The sequence below is a fragment of the Protopterus annectens genome, chromosome 9.part0 (assembly GCF_019279795.1).
Source record: "Protopterus annectens isolate FY-2018-M chromosome 9.part0, PAN1.0, whole genome shotgun sequence".
In the NCBI taxonomy this organism is placed as follows: domain Eukaryota; kingdom Metazoa; phylum Chordata; order Ceratodontiformes; family Protopteridae; genus Protopterus; species Protopterus annectens.
The window spans coordinates 1622942091-1622956910 of NC_056743.1; positions in this window are offsets into that span (position 1 = coordinate 1622942091).

Consider the following 14820-nt stretch of genomic DNA (forward strand, 5'->3'; position numbering starts at 1 on the left):
TGAGTACAATGCACCATTCAGCATGTACCTCACAAAGCACATGCAGCAGCTGGAGAGACCACAGAGGTTCCTCACCAGGAGAATCTAGGGCCTCAAAAATCTACCATACACAGCTAGGCTAAAAGCCCTATCCCTCTATTCAGTTTCATACAGACATCTCAGAGGTGACCTCTGTCTGGCATACAAGGCGATCTTGGACCCCGCCTTGATGGGACTGCTGCATATCCACAAGTCAAGCTCCACTCAAGTAGCCCACACGCACAGTCTCAATCGGGTCTGTGACATCAATAGGACTTATTGGTGGGACAGATTTGTGTCCCAGAGACTCTCCCATGTGTGGAATAGACTCCCTCTCCATGTCAAGAAGAGTACCTCTTCACCTTTTTTTAAGCACAACCTAGATAACTGGATGGGAAATAGAAAATACATCCCTGGGATTCCACCCGTGTCTGTGCTGGACAGGGGCATCAGGTGCTGACTTGTCTAAACATGGGCTAAACTCTTGGCTAGGATTATAAGGGCCTCAGAGCCAATAGCCTTGTAACTTCCTATAATCCTATGATCCTATAAGATTCACCACTGTGGTACAGATGTAACAAGGGGGCTATGGTCTACTACTAATGTTACTCCAAAACTGTATTCCAGAATGTTGCTCCTGGAAGACATTTTATATGTGTTCAAAGTGCAGGTTATTGAATCTTCTACCTAGGAAGGCAATACTCCATATTTACTGACAACATCTTCCAGCTATTAAAGTCAAGGGCAGAATCCTTTGAAAACCAGGTCCATATCACAATAGTCATACAATGTGTATTTAAGAGTTTAAGATGAATGCAAAAATAATCACCATATACAATATGTATATCGATCTATCTCTCTGCCTATTAAAATGTGTGGTGTGTGTGTGTGTGTGTGTGTGTGTGTGTGTGTGTGTGTGTGTGTGTGTGTGTGTGTGTGCATGCGTGCATGCGTGTGTGTGTGTGTGTGTGTGTGTGTGTGTGTGTGTGTGTGTGTGTGTGTGTGTGTGTGTGTGGAGAAAGGTAACAGTCATCCCTCTGCACAAAGGTGGGCCATCTACAGATGCTGGAAACTACGGATCCATAAGTCTCACTAGTCTTATATGTAAAGCCATGGAAAGAATTATCATGTAGATGATCAATAGAGATATAGTAAACCTCCGGACACTGGACACAATCCAGGTTGGTTTTGTCAAGGGCAGATCATGCCTACTCAACCTGGTGGACTTCTTTGAGAAGGTCACCAAAGCAATCAATGAGGGCAAAATCATTCACACTGCTTACCATGACCTAGCCAAGGAATTTGACCCAATACCCCACTCAGGCATTGTTGACAAACTTAAGAGGTTAGGTACAAACCCATATGTCACCCAGTGGATAGGAGTCTACCTCTACAAAGAGGCCAGTCACAAGTGGCGTCCCTCAGGGATCAGTCCTTGTACCATTCCTTTTCGGCATTTACTTCTCAGGAGTCAAAGCCAATGTTAGCGGTCTCTGGCTGACTAAATTTGCAGATGATTGCAAATTGGGAGCTGTCATTGAATCTCACACTGACACAAATGTTCTGTTCTCCAGGAGGGGCTGACACAGACAAACAACTGGTGTCAGAGTCATGGACTAAAACTAAATGCCAAGAAATGCATAATAGTATCCTTTGGGAAGTTATCCATCCCTGGTAACTATCACACTGACAACACACCCATTAGAGTTGACCCAGTAGTCAGAGACCTAGGGACACACATAAATAGTAATCTAGCCTTTGATCATCATGTGTCTACCATGGTGAGGAAATTATTCTATGTTGCGCAACTTATAAACAAAGGTATGGCATCTAAGTCCAAGGAAGTCATTGTTGCACTGTATTCGGCATTCATCAGACCTGTCATTGAGTACAATGCCCCCTTTGGTATGTACCTAACCAGGTATATCCAACAAATGGAACATCCACAGAGATTCCCCACTAAAATAATACAGGGCATAAGTAATATGTCCTATGAAGAACACCTTAATGCCCTATCCCTGTATTCTGTCTCCTACAGGCTTTTGAGGGGAGATCAATGCCTGGCATACAGGGCATTGTCAGACTCCACTCTGATGGACCTCTTGGGTATCCACAAAACAAACAGTACAAGAATTGCCATTCTAAAGACTTATACCTTGCCTGTGATATAAATACTACCTGCTGGAGAGATAGGTATGTATCCCAGAGAATACCCCATCTATGGAGCAGGCTCCCTATTCATGTGAAGCAGAGTTCCTCCCTAATCCAATTCAAGTGCAACTTCAGCAATTGGATGGGAAACCAGAAATTCATCACTGGCTTGGCAGCTATGTCTCTGATTCAAACAGGTAACCTGCAAATGGTTCATCTTCCAGGCTCATGTTTACACTTATCAAGAGTATCAGAACTTGTCAGAGATTTGGGATGTATGGCTAGGCTTAAAAAGGCCCTTGTGGTTGTTAGCCTAGTAAATATCAATGAACCTATAAACCAGTGTTTATGTGTGTGTGTGTGTGTGTGTGTGTGTGTGTGTGTGTGTGTGTGTGTGTGTGTACGAGTGCGTATGGAGTCCCCCCATGATTCTGAATCATTTTGTCAAAGGTAGGGTTGACTGAAAGAAAAACAGTTGGTACAAATGAATAAAAGTGCATTTGACTAAAAAGCAATTTCATAAAACAACATTCTATATAGCATAAATACGATAAAATATTTTTTTTGCAGGAGGCAAGACCACCAGATATCCCCACACCACACTTAATTATATATTGTAACACCATGAATGGAGGGTTTATATTATATCATCGAATGCTTAAAAAAGCGAACGATGAATAATCAGCCCCATGTAAGCGAAAGCTTACAATCTCGAAAGCTCAAACAGCGATTTGCTGTTCCCAAAAAAAAAGAAAGAAAAAAAATTGAAAGAATACATAAAGTGGGGGGCTGTGCCCCCCCCCCCTACTTTAATATACCAACTCCGAGATCACACTACAGTGCCGAAAATGGCAAAGTAATGGAAGTGGCCAAGCAAATTCTTTCCCTGGGAAAGAAATCGCTTAAAAGCCGCTTCACTATTTTGCCTTTTCGTTGTTTTAAGTTTGACCTAGACGCATTCGATAGAATGCATCTTTGGTCATTTAATACTCATGGGAACAAAAAAACACACCACACACAAGTGAATCAGTGCTATTGCACAAACACAAACATTTACAAATCTGGGGGTACAACATGATAGTGGACATTTCCAATCCACATAAAATCTTCTCAAATATGTTCCTAACAACTCCCATGGTCAGAAATAACACCGGAACTACCATTTATAGAGTTCTTAAGCTTTCAAAAAATGTTTTTTTTTTCATTCAGATGTACTTTCAGTCAGTGTATTAACCATTTGTGTTTCATTCAAATGATGAACTGAAAATTCTGTATGGTAGTTAGCACCAAAAGATTAAGGCTCCAAGCTGTCTTTGATAGAGTCAAGTGTACAGGATTTGATTTCGTAAAGTCTTCATTTGTTTATTTTATAACTCTGAGCAAGTCACTAGATAAGGCACTGTTTCCAGGTCACCCCACAAAAAGGATGGTCAGAGAAAAACAGTGACAGGTGAGAAACTATAAAGCATTTCACTCTGCAGAGCAACTCTGTTATAGAATTGATAATTTGGTTTAACAGACATTCCTATGGCAGTCAAATAAAAGATGTTTTTTTTACTAGAATTAGTAGTCCCAGCTGGACACTTACAGACAGTATTCATTTAATAGCTTTGGTTAGGAGGAAAACACATAAATCAAGCAAAGTTCTTCCTGCTAAATCTTATACACATGAGCATAACAGCTGTGAAAACAAACAGAGCAGGTGACAAAAAAAGTGTCTCTTTGCCAGATGTTCACCAGTTAATAGCACTCTGCCATGCCCAGGGTTGAGTCTCCCCAATAGTCTTGCATTTGCCCAATGGTACCATCTGCTAGGCAGCTCCCAGGGGAGCCTTTATGCTATATTACATATGACCCCCACCCCCTTAGCGGCTTGAAGCCACCAACTCTAAACAAGTCGGAGAGTCTGGAGCCCTGGACAGACCATACACATTTTGGTGGCAAATACTGAGCTGATGCTGAATCTTAAAACAGAATAGCTGCAGTCTTCAGTCTCACTGACAAAGCTTAACACTGGCTTCTTTATGTTGGTGAAGACAGTGGAGCAAGGGGAATGATCTGTAACCAGTGTAATGTAATCCTAAGTGGAAGGCTGTAATACAGGGACTTCAATGGCCAGTCTGCCACTAAGGATTCCCTCTAAGTGGTAAAGAATATCTTCTCTCTGTCTTGCTCAGGTTTCTGCTTAAGAAGTAGACTTGGTGATGTTCATTATGAGCTCTCTGGTCAGCACCTCCTCTAAACCAACCTGTGATGTATTCAAGTAGCTATGGACCATATAATGGTAGGAAAAACAGGAGACACCAGGAATGGCTCAGCACTGAGGCTTTTTTGAACTTCTTGAAAACATTGTCTGCCTCTGAGCCACCTGACTTTTTCTGGTATTTTGCCCTTGGTTAAGTTAGTTAAGGTGACAGCCTATAGTAGTCAACTCTGGGATATATTTATAATACCCAATGAGTCCTAAGAAAACCTGCACTTATATTTTCATCTGTGGTACTGGCCACTCTTTAACAGCTTCTGTTCTCTGTCTGGGGGTATAATCAACCCCCCACAACATGACCTATCTGTCTAACTTTAGTCATACCAAATTTGCTTTTCAAACCACTGGCAGTAAGACTGTCCTATATCAGGGAGTCTAATGCTGCCTGAAACTCTGGCAGATGAGAATTCCAGTCCTCTGAGTAGATGAATGTGTTATCCACTTAATCCAATGTATATAAGTGATGGCGCTGCAATAGTCTATGCATCAACCTCTGGAATGTGGCCAGACCACCAAGTAGAGCAAATGGAAGAATGGTGTATTCGAAGACACCATTCACAGTAGATAAGGCGATATTTTCTTTAGCCTGTTTCATTAAAGGGAATCTGCAAGTACCTTTCAGACAGCTCCAGGATAGTGAGAAATTGGAATTTACCCAATAATTCAAGTAGTTCATCAATGCAAGGCGTAAGATAGCTGTTGAACTTAAGTAAGCCATTTAGTTTGTGGAAGGCATTACAAAATCAGACCATGACATCTGGTTTTAGAACTAAAGTGATGGGGTTATTCCACTCACTAAATGATTCTTCCATCACTCCTAATTTTAACATTTTCTCGATCTCTTCTGTACTGCCTGTTTTTTGGCTTCAGCATTCCATAAGTTTTTAGGTTTAAATTTTTCCACCTGGATTAACTTTTATGATATGCTTAATGAGTACAATCACAGCCAGGGTATAATAAAAGGACAACCGCCCTGGACGCAAGGTGTTAAGGAGCATGAATGGCAGTTGCCATTGGTGCATTATTGATGTATCAGCATTTAGAAATGAATGTTGATGCTTTAATTTTGGTCAGGAATGAAGCACTTTTTGTTGGTATTATAAATGTAGCAAGCTGCTTGTTACATCTGTATCAAGCAGTTTGTTATGAGTTCTTTTCTATGCCTGGGTAACACTGAATGACAGCAGTGATAGCTGGTTAACATTCAGTACCCCCTGACTAATAGTGTTTTGTTTCATCTAGGTGACTAGCTTAAATCTCATAACCACTAAAGACTGTAACAAAGTGACAAACTACAGTATTTAGACAGGCATTACAGTCACCACGTGTGTCTACTGAAGTCACCACATTTTATAAGCATGTTTAGCTATATAACAAAGGAATGTAGTGGTTCTTCCTATTTTTGAGATATGATATCAAGTTGTGTCAAAGGCATTCACAGTGAGGATGGAACCTATGGGAGCAGACATTTCCAGAAAGCTAGAGTCATTTTTTTTTCTTCAGTTATCTTTATTTGAGGATTTTTGAGGTAAGCACAGAATAATGTGGGTTGAGGTCTAGTCTTGCTCAACCCCTTTGGATGGAAAGCAGTGCTGCAAAGATAGATAGCAGTAAGGAATATATTTACATGTATGCATGTACCATTTTTGGTTCTAAGCTCAGCCAAACATTATTTTTCTCAGTTTAGAATTGACAAGTATTCATAGGTGCATAGGTATATACTAGGCTGACAACAACTGGGCCCTTTATAAGTCTAGCCATACAATCCAATCCAGTTGTATCCCTATGTACCATTGGCATTTATTAGGAGGAGCATATTAGTTAGGAAGTTTCTAGAGGCTATGTTGGTGGGTTGTTGGTTTGGGCATTACTGTGTTCCTCTGTCTGTCAGAGACATGGGGGCCAGACCCAGAGTGAAATTTTGATTTCTCATTCGTTGGTCAAGATATACTTAAATAATGTTATGGATGGCTTCACATGGATGGAATGCCTGTTCTAGAGCATGAGAATCCTTTGAGACAAATATCTGTCTCACTAACATGTTTTATTTATGTCCCATGCTAAATTTAAATCTTTGGACCTAATGGTTCTGGAGCTATTTGTTTTGTAGAATTGCAAGAGATCCATCAGAGCTAGATCTGAGGATGCCTTGCAGGCCAGGTATAAATAACCTCTAAGTAATCTGTAAGAGACAGAGTATAGAGATAGAGCTTTAAGACTAAGGTCATTATGAACAGAAAGAACAGAGGTTCATAGGTAAGTACTAAGCTAGCTGCTGTGAGGTAAACACCTTAACCATTATAGCAATCCCCAATGGTGTATGGGGAACTGGCACAACGTGACTGATGAATTAGCTATACCTCTGATAATCAGGCAGGTTTAGACCAATAACTCAGACAGTACATCTTTATTTCTTAAAAGGAATTCCTGGATATCCTACTTTTGTGAGTCAAACAAGGTGTCTTCTTCTGCCAATTGTAAAGTGGACAGAAACTATTTTTCCATCTCCCAATCAGCAGTTTTTGGAAATGCAGTCATCACATTTACCTAAGTTTATTTTACAGGGCTTTAACACATTGACATGAGACATCTGCTCAGAGTTCCCTTTTCCTGTCTTCCTCACCTTGTACTTTACCTCACTCAGTTGTTCAATGACCTTAAAAGGTTCTTGTCACTTTTCAAGGAACATATTACCAGTTGTCAAATGTCAAGATCTAGTCATCTACTTGCACTTCCCTTTTCGTGGCATTTTTGTTGTGTACCCTCGATGACTACCTTGAGTCCTCTACATGTGCATTCACACAATGGACATTATAATATGTTGATTGCTTCATAGGTAGGTACCATGCGATCATTCTACAGATCATTACAAGCCTAGCCAAGAATCCCATTCAGAAGTTCTCATCAGCTTCCTGTAGAGCAAGAAAAGATAGACCCAGGGGAGAACTAGGAAACTGTCCATCCAGTTACCTAGATTTACCTTGAAGATGGTAAGAGGGTGCTAATCTACTCTACTTGCAGTGTAATGGAAGTTTGTTCTAGAGATGCTGGATATGTTAGGAATGAATCTGTCATACGAATGTGTCTTATTTATCTGTTGATGAAGGTTTAGATCTTTAACTAGGTAACGGAAGTACTTCTTTTTCAGTGAAACTCAGACTTACCCTTTCCTGCAAACTACCATAATGTTTAAATACAGTCTTAAAAGGGGTCTCTTCATCTTCTCATGTTTACTTTGCATCTAACAGCAATGTAAGAAATCTACATAAAATAAGAGATTATCCTGTGGAGGCTTGGAGTACCTTACTCATGATGAATATCAGACTGGGTAACAAATGGTCTCAATTTTTTCCCCATCATTCTAGACAACTTTTCTTAGGATGGATTTTTAAGATTCCTTTGAACCTCTTCAACAAAGCATCTGTTTGGCAATGTTAAATAGAAGTTATTAACTATTTCATCTGGAAACTCTGGCAAGAGGTGTCACGTAATCTTTGACATTAATCTAAAATCTCAATGTTAACTTTCTATTACACTGACAGGTCTTTTCAGTTAGGTCTGCTCACTGCCTGCTTGCAGTTTTTACTTAGTTATCTAGACCCCTGTGATTTACATTTCTAATGTTGTACCTATAATGAAGAATATTATCTAATCTTTTTGTTTGCATAAAATTTGTATGGTAATTATTTTTTGATTCTTACTAATGTAGTAGTGTATATTTTTTATCTGACTTGTATTTTTTGGAGCTTTTCTCCTTAGGTCTTTGCTGAAAATGGGCCACTAGCCCAGTTGGTCACCACCCAGTAAACAAATGTAAATAAATAAATAAATGGGGTGCCTTGCTCTGTCAGGACCTCCTTCGGTATGCCTATCAATGAGAATAATAGTACCAGTTTTTGCAATGGGTCTAAAATTGGCTTTCCTGAGGGGAACAGACTCAGGGAATCTTATGCTGTAATGTCAAATCACTGGAATATATTAGTGTCAATTGCTGCATGTAATACAAAGTCCATTGTGATTCATTCATCTGGCACCTCAATTGATAGCATCTGTATTAGGAGATTTTTTTTTAATCCCAAGTTTGGGGCTGTCTTCTGACCTTCAGGCCAGCTAGCACAGTAGTTCACAACTTCTTTCATTAAACAGGAACAGTAAAATGTGGCCAGAGCATCTTGTCCTTTCCTAAGGGACCCCCAATATATTGCTGTGAGTCACCTTCTTGCTCGTGGTTTTAAAAACTTTGGGCACAAGTTACTGCTGTGTGACTTCCTCTCTCTCTTATTCTCCATTGCCAACCTATAGAGGATGTCATTCTGTATTTTAAAATATGGGTAAACTGAAGGGACACTAAAAAGGAATCCACTCCTAAACCACTAGATACTTTCTCTCTGGCCCAGCTTATTGCCTCATATTCCAATAAGCCCTACTAAAGTTCTGATGACATACTTCTAGTTAGGATAGTTTAGGATCTACTTTTCTCATTATATATTGAGAGGTGGAAGGCTCCACTTCTTCTCTCAGTAAAGCAGGCATGGATTGGGTCTACGTGTCCATTCCTCCCTACAGAATGGTACTCAGTCTGCTGTACCAAAGAACCTTACTTATATCCCTTATGAGTTTTGACATTTTCATCACTTTGGAAGTTTTTTCCCCTTGACCTCTTTTGTTTCACCTCTGTTGCTATCTTCTGTGTTCCTACTCTTCTGCAGTGTAGTCCTATGATACTTGCCAATTCTAGGTCCCTAAGTCCTTGTGTCTCCCTTATTCAGTTCCTTTCCTGTAGCTTTCTGGTTGTTCTCTACTAGATAAGTGCATGAGCTGTCTGTATCCTTGAAGAAATATATCCAGACATTAGTCTTCTCTGGGCTTTCCACAGACACACATGGCCTCAGATTGCCACTGCCACTATTATCTACTGGGATGATGGGGGTGCTTGTGTCTGGTATGTCAACCAGATGTTTTGGTTCTACCTCTTGCATTTCTACGTGCCTCAAGTCCCTTAGAATCATTCCCTCCCATTGCTTTCATAGGTGCTTAAAGAAGAGAAAATCCTTTTCGATTATCTCATTATGAGTGAGAGAAGGTATTATTGACATTGGATGGATGACTTTCCCAAATAGGGTTTATATCTCCATCTAGGTGTCTGAGTAGTTCCTTTTTCTTGTGAAGGTATATAACCTCTTTGACTTTGAGGAATGGGCCTTTTCTTACAAAAGTACCAGTATTTTATTACTTGAATGATCATGCTACTAAAATCTTAGAGCCCATTAAGTTCCTACCCATTAAGATATATCTGAAACTTCATTAGTTTACCTGCAACACAATACTCATCTCCTTCTGTTCAGTCTAATCCCACACTGTTCTAATCCTCTTTTACTCATCTCCTTTTACTCAGTCTAATCCCAAACTGTTGTAGTCCTGTTACACATTTCCTTCTACTCAGTCTAATCCCACACTATTTTAGTCCTGTTATTCTTCTCCTACTCAGTTTAATCCCAAACTGTTCTAGCCCTTTGTTAGCCATCTCCTTCTACTTAGTCTAACCCAAACTGTTTTGGTTCTCTGTTAATCATTTTTTTTCACCTGGGTCATACCACCAGTATTCCCACTTTCTAAATACCCAATCAGGAACTATCACCAGTCAGTCCAACAAAGCATGGCCTCTCTCTCAAAAGATTAATCCTCAGGCTTGTCATCTAACACTATTACTGATCAACAGTAAAACAAACTATCCATACAACCCATAACTATTTCCATTATTAAAAAGCTGCTCCAAAAAAGTAAGCTTACAACACTGCCCCAAATAACTTTCCTGCAAAAGACATAAGAATGGCAGTCAGTGCCCTAGACATCCCATATTTAACTAAATCAGTCTATAAAAGAAAGCTGAATTGCTGCCCTCTGAAAAAAACCCTATTTACTTGCTCTACACAAAGATGAAAACACCACTAATTTTTTAACTATTGTCCCAAAGCTATCATTTCCCTATCATACAAAGTACTAGAAAAAATCTACTCAAAAGCAATTGCTCTCATTTTATTGACTGTAACCTGCTCTTCATACACATCATGGGTTTTGCCCTCATCATAACACTACATCTGCTCTTCTCAGCATCTCCAAATCTATTAAATAAAGCAGAAATGCTTGCAGTTTGGTATCTGAAGTTTTTCTTGATCTGACGATCATCTTTGATATAGTTTCTCACCCTAAGTAGTGGACCAGAAAAAAGGAGGTCATTGTCCCACAGTACTCATCCCTCATTAGACCCATTATAGAATACAATGCCCCATTTGGTATGTACCTCTCAAGACATCTGCAACAACTGGAAAGGCCTCAGAAATACCTCACTAAAAGAATCACAGGCCTAAAGCAGATGCCCTATGCTGACCGCCTTAAAAAACTCCAGCTATACTCTATGCAATATCGTCCTACTCAGAGGCATCTAACATACAAGGCCATGTCAAACCCAGAGCTGTTGGACATGCTACACTTAAAGAAATCCCAATCACTCAGAGCTACACGCTCCAGGGATCTAAACCTTGTCATCACAATAAACAAAACATGTTGGACTGACCCAGAGACTCCCCAGACTCTGGAATAGATTGCCCATACATGTCAAGCAGAGTGCCTCTTTGGACCTCTTCAAGAGGAACATTGGATGGGAGAAAGGAAATTCACCCCAGGGATCACGTCAGTCGCCCTGCTAGACAGGGGTCTAGGAAAGTAAATAATGTGGGAAGAAATATTCAGGGAATTGTTATGGCTAGGCTTGTATAGGCCCTAGGGCTGATAGCCTAGTACTAACCTATGAACCTATGAACCTAAGCTTCTCAAAAGGCTCTCTTTACTGGGTCTAGGCACATCATCCCTCTTCTGCTTTTCACCTACATTTCTGCTAGGCAACAGGCTGTAAAAGGGCTATCAGATATTTTCCTTTCCATCCAGTATCTATGGGAATCCACCAAGATTCTATTGTGAGCCCACTTCTTTTTAATATCTTCATAAATGTTCTCCATAAATTCAGTAAAAGTGCCTCCGTCCTCTGGTACAAAATGACTCCACACTAATCTGCCCTGCTAAAAAGTTCAACAAACTACAACAGATGACTCAAGAATCCTTCCTTTTTGTTGAGTTGTGGCTTCATGACTCTCAACTATTTAAAACCCCCAAAAATCCAAACTGATTCTATTCACACCAAAACTGCATAATGACCACAAACAGCACCTTGAAATTACTAGTAATCCAGTCTCTGTAGAGCAACACATGAAAGTTGATATCCACAAAAACAAGCTGTGAAAAGCAAACAAAAACATAGCTCCTAGTACAGAATAAAACCTTATCTGACACACTACACCAGAAAACATATTTCAGCAGCCAATCTACTCTCATCTCTTCTCTATGGTGCGCCAATCTTTGTTAAGTTTCAAGCTATCCAGTCCATCATGTTAGAGCAATGCTGTAACAAAGTGTCACAAATTTGAAGATAATGTCCCTTACAAATCACAACACTGTCTGGGTTTAAAACAACTCCATTGGACTGAGCTCCAACATCTTCTTGGCCTCTCACAGTTTGCCATGACACATACTCTAAACAAAACGCTACACTTGCAGTACCGCTATCTATGTTTCTTGGAAAAAAATGGCCTGCGGCCCCAACAAAAGGGGAGATACCTCTATGAGGCCTAAGGGATCAGGAAGTGCAGAAGATGTGCAATTTGCAATTATGCATTGCACACTAACCATTTCACTACTAATAATGCTCCTTATAATGGGATATTTTGCAGACACCTTACTTGTTATGGGCCTCAGCTGGGTTTAAAGACCCTGTGTTTTTAAAGTAAAGCCAAACAGTCCACTTATGCTATATTGATGAGGTCATAAGAAGGCCAAAACATGCATATCCACAGCAAGTGGGCTTTGACTTTATTGACATGAATGCATCCACAAAGACCTAAAAAGAAAAAAAAATGCATGGACAACCAAAAGCCATATAGCTGAAACACTTGATGTCCTTAAAGGGTCATTTGTATATATACAATGGGCCTATATTATATAAGGTTTAATGTATCACACAGTGAAAATCCTAGTGTGGCTGGGTTTTTCTTGTAGTTTTTACTAATTTGTTTCTCTGTGTGACCTTTTTACTATTTGCTTTACGTGTACATACACACACGCACACACACATGCACACACATACACACACACACACACACACACACACACACACACACACACATACACACACACACACATATATATATATATATATATATATATATGTGTATATATATATATATATATATATATATATATATATATATATATATATATATATATATATATATATATGGATCTACTTTGTTCAAAAATACGTTACATCGAATAAAGTAGATGCCCACTTCAGAGAAAGTGCATTTCAACGAAAGTGCCCCTTCGCTGAAGTCTAGTCTCCAGATTGGATGACTAAAAAAAAAAAAAAACCCGCAGAAAACATGTTTTGCAGGGGACACGCCCCTATTTTACATATGCCAACTCCGAGATCGCACTACAGTGAGGAAAAGGGAATATTCCCATTCCACGCTGTATTGTGATCTCCGTACTTTGTTTTTGAAGTTTTGGTACTTTGAACAATTGGTCTTGACCAAGTGGATTTCGAAGTACTGAAACTTTGTACAAACGAAGTAAACCCATATAAGTATATATATATATATATATATATATATATATATATATTTATATATATATATATAGTGGTTCCTTTCACATGCTTGAAATACCAGCAAAATACTACTGAAATCAAGCTTTGCAATTTGGACTATATTTGGTTGTGCAAGATCATGGTACACCTGATATTCGGAAATTTTCCCTTTTCCCATAGTGAAGCAGTCATGGGCTTGGTATATATAATTGGTATGGGGTGATATTAGTAAAACTCATTGATATAAGCACAGTGCAGCAACCTTTAAAACAACTACCCAATATGGGATGATAAGGAAATATTGCCTAGTATTCTGGGAAGAGTACCAAAGACTTTATGTTGAAAGTGTTTAAAATTGCCCTGTTTTTCCAAAGAATGAAATGCATTCTGTCTGAATTGGACCTGTCTTATTTATACAAAAAGGTCAGAGGAATTCTATCCATTGCTTTTATAACATATTAGTGTGCATCTGCTCAAGGATACTGGGCAGCTGAAGGACTGAGAAACACTTTCTTAAATTTGCCAAGATAAACTGCCTTCTTAGTACTGCCATATATTTTCTGTGCAATATCTCACTGAGGAAAGACTGAAAAAATTACATGTTTTGGACTGAAGCAACTTTGTTTGCAGTTTATGTTTTAACTTTTTTTGCTTGTTATCAGTATCACTTAATATACCACTGTAATCTATAGTCTGCGTATATTATATACATGAAAACAGAATGAAATTTCAGATCTGCTGGAGAATGTGAATAAATGTTTAATTCCTGCTACTAATATCCAACTAGACAGTATAGAAACAATGTTACTGACACTAATTGTGAAGTGCTTTGAGAGGTGTATAAACACACTCCACGCTGACTGAGAAAGATTCATCATATTTTACTTCTTTCTGATGGGCATTGCATGATTGATCTGCCTGCAAGGGTATGTCTTCCTAAAATAATTTGTGAATGAAAAGAGACTTTTCTCTTAAAAAGACTTGGTGCCAACAGAAACTGCCCTTACCAATTGTTTGCATTACAACTTTACAGCCATCATTATGAAGGCTGAAGATACTATGTCCAGCTCCAAAATGGAGGAAATAATCAAAGCATCGTGGTGAAATCTGCCACAGCTAATGATGGGCACCAGAATAAATTGGCAGAAAATAGTGCCGTTATTACTGCTGCAGTTAAACAATAAATAGTAATTCTTGTTGGATTTAGTGAGGCCTTGCAGGACAGGTCAGCCATTAATGATCAACATTTGTTTAGTCTGAGAAAACAACTATGCAGTTCAGCATAAACTAGAAATTGTGATGGAATGGTCATTGAGAGGGTTGGGAAATTTGAGGAGTGGTAACATATGGAGAAGCTTGGTTTGTATGGTGACATGGAAGCCTGCCTGACTGAGTTTGAGAGGTATGCAGAAAGGGAGAATTGGCCACACAGAGAGTGGGCCACAAGATTATCATCTCATCTGTCAAGTGAAACACTGAAAGTATATGCATCGACTTGGTGGACACTGATGCACATGATTATTAAAAAACAAAACAGTGTGCTTTACTTAACTCACATTCATGTAAATTCGATAAACAGACTTTCAATATAGATTGACTGATGACATCACTACTAGCAACCAGAAAATTAAAGTTATATGTGTGGATGTGGACAAGAGAGAGTATCCCATAACACAAGTAAAAATACAAA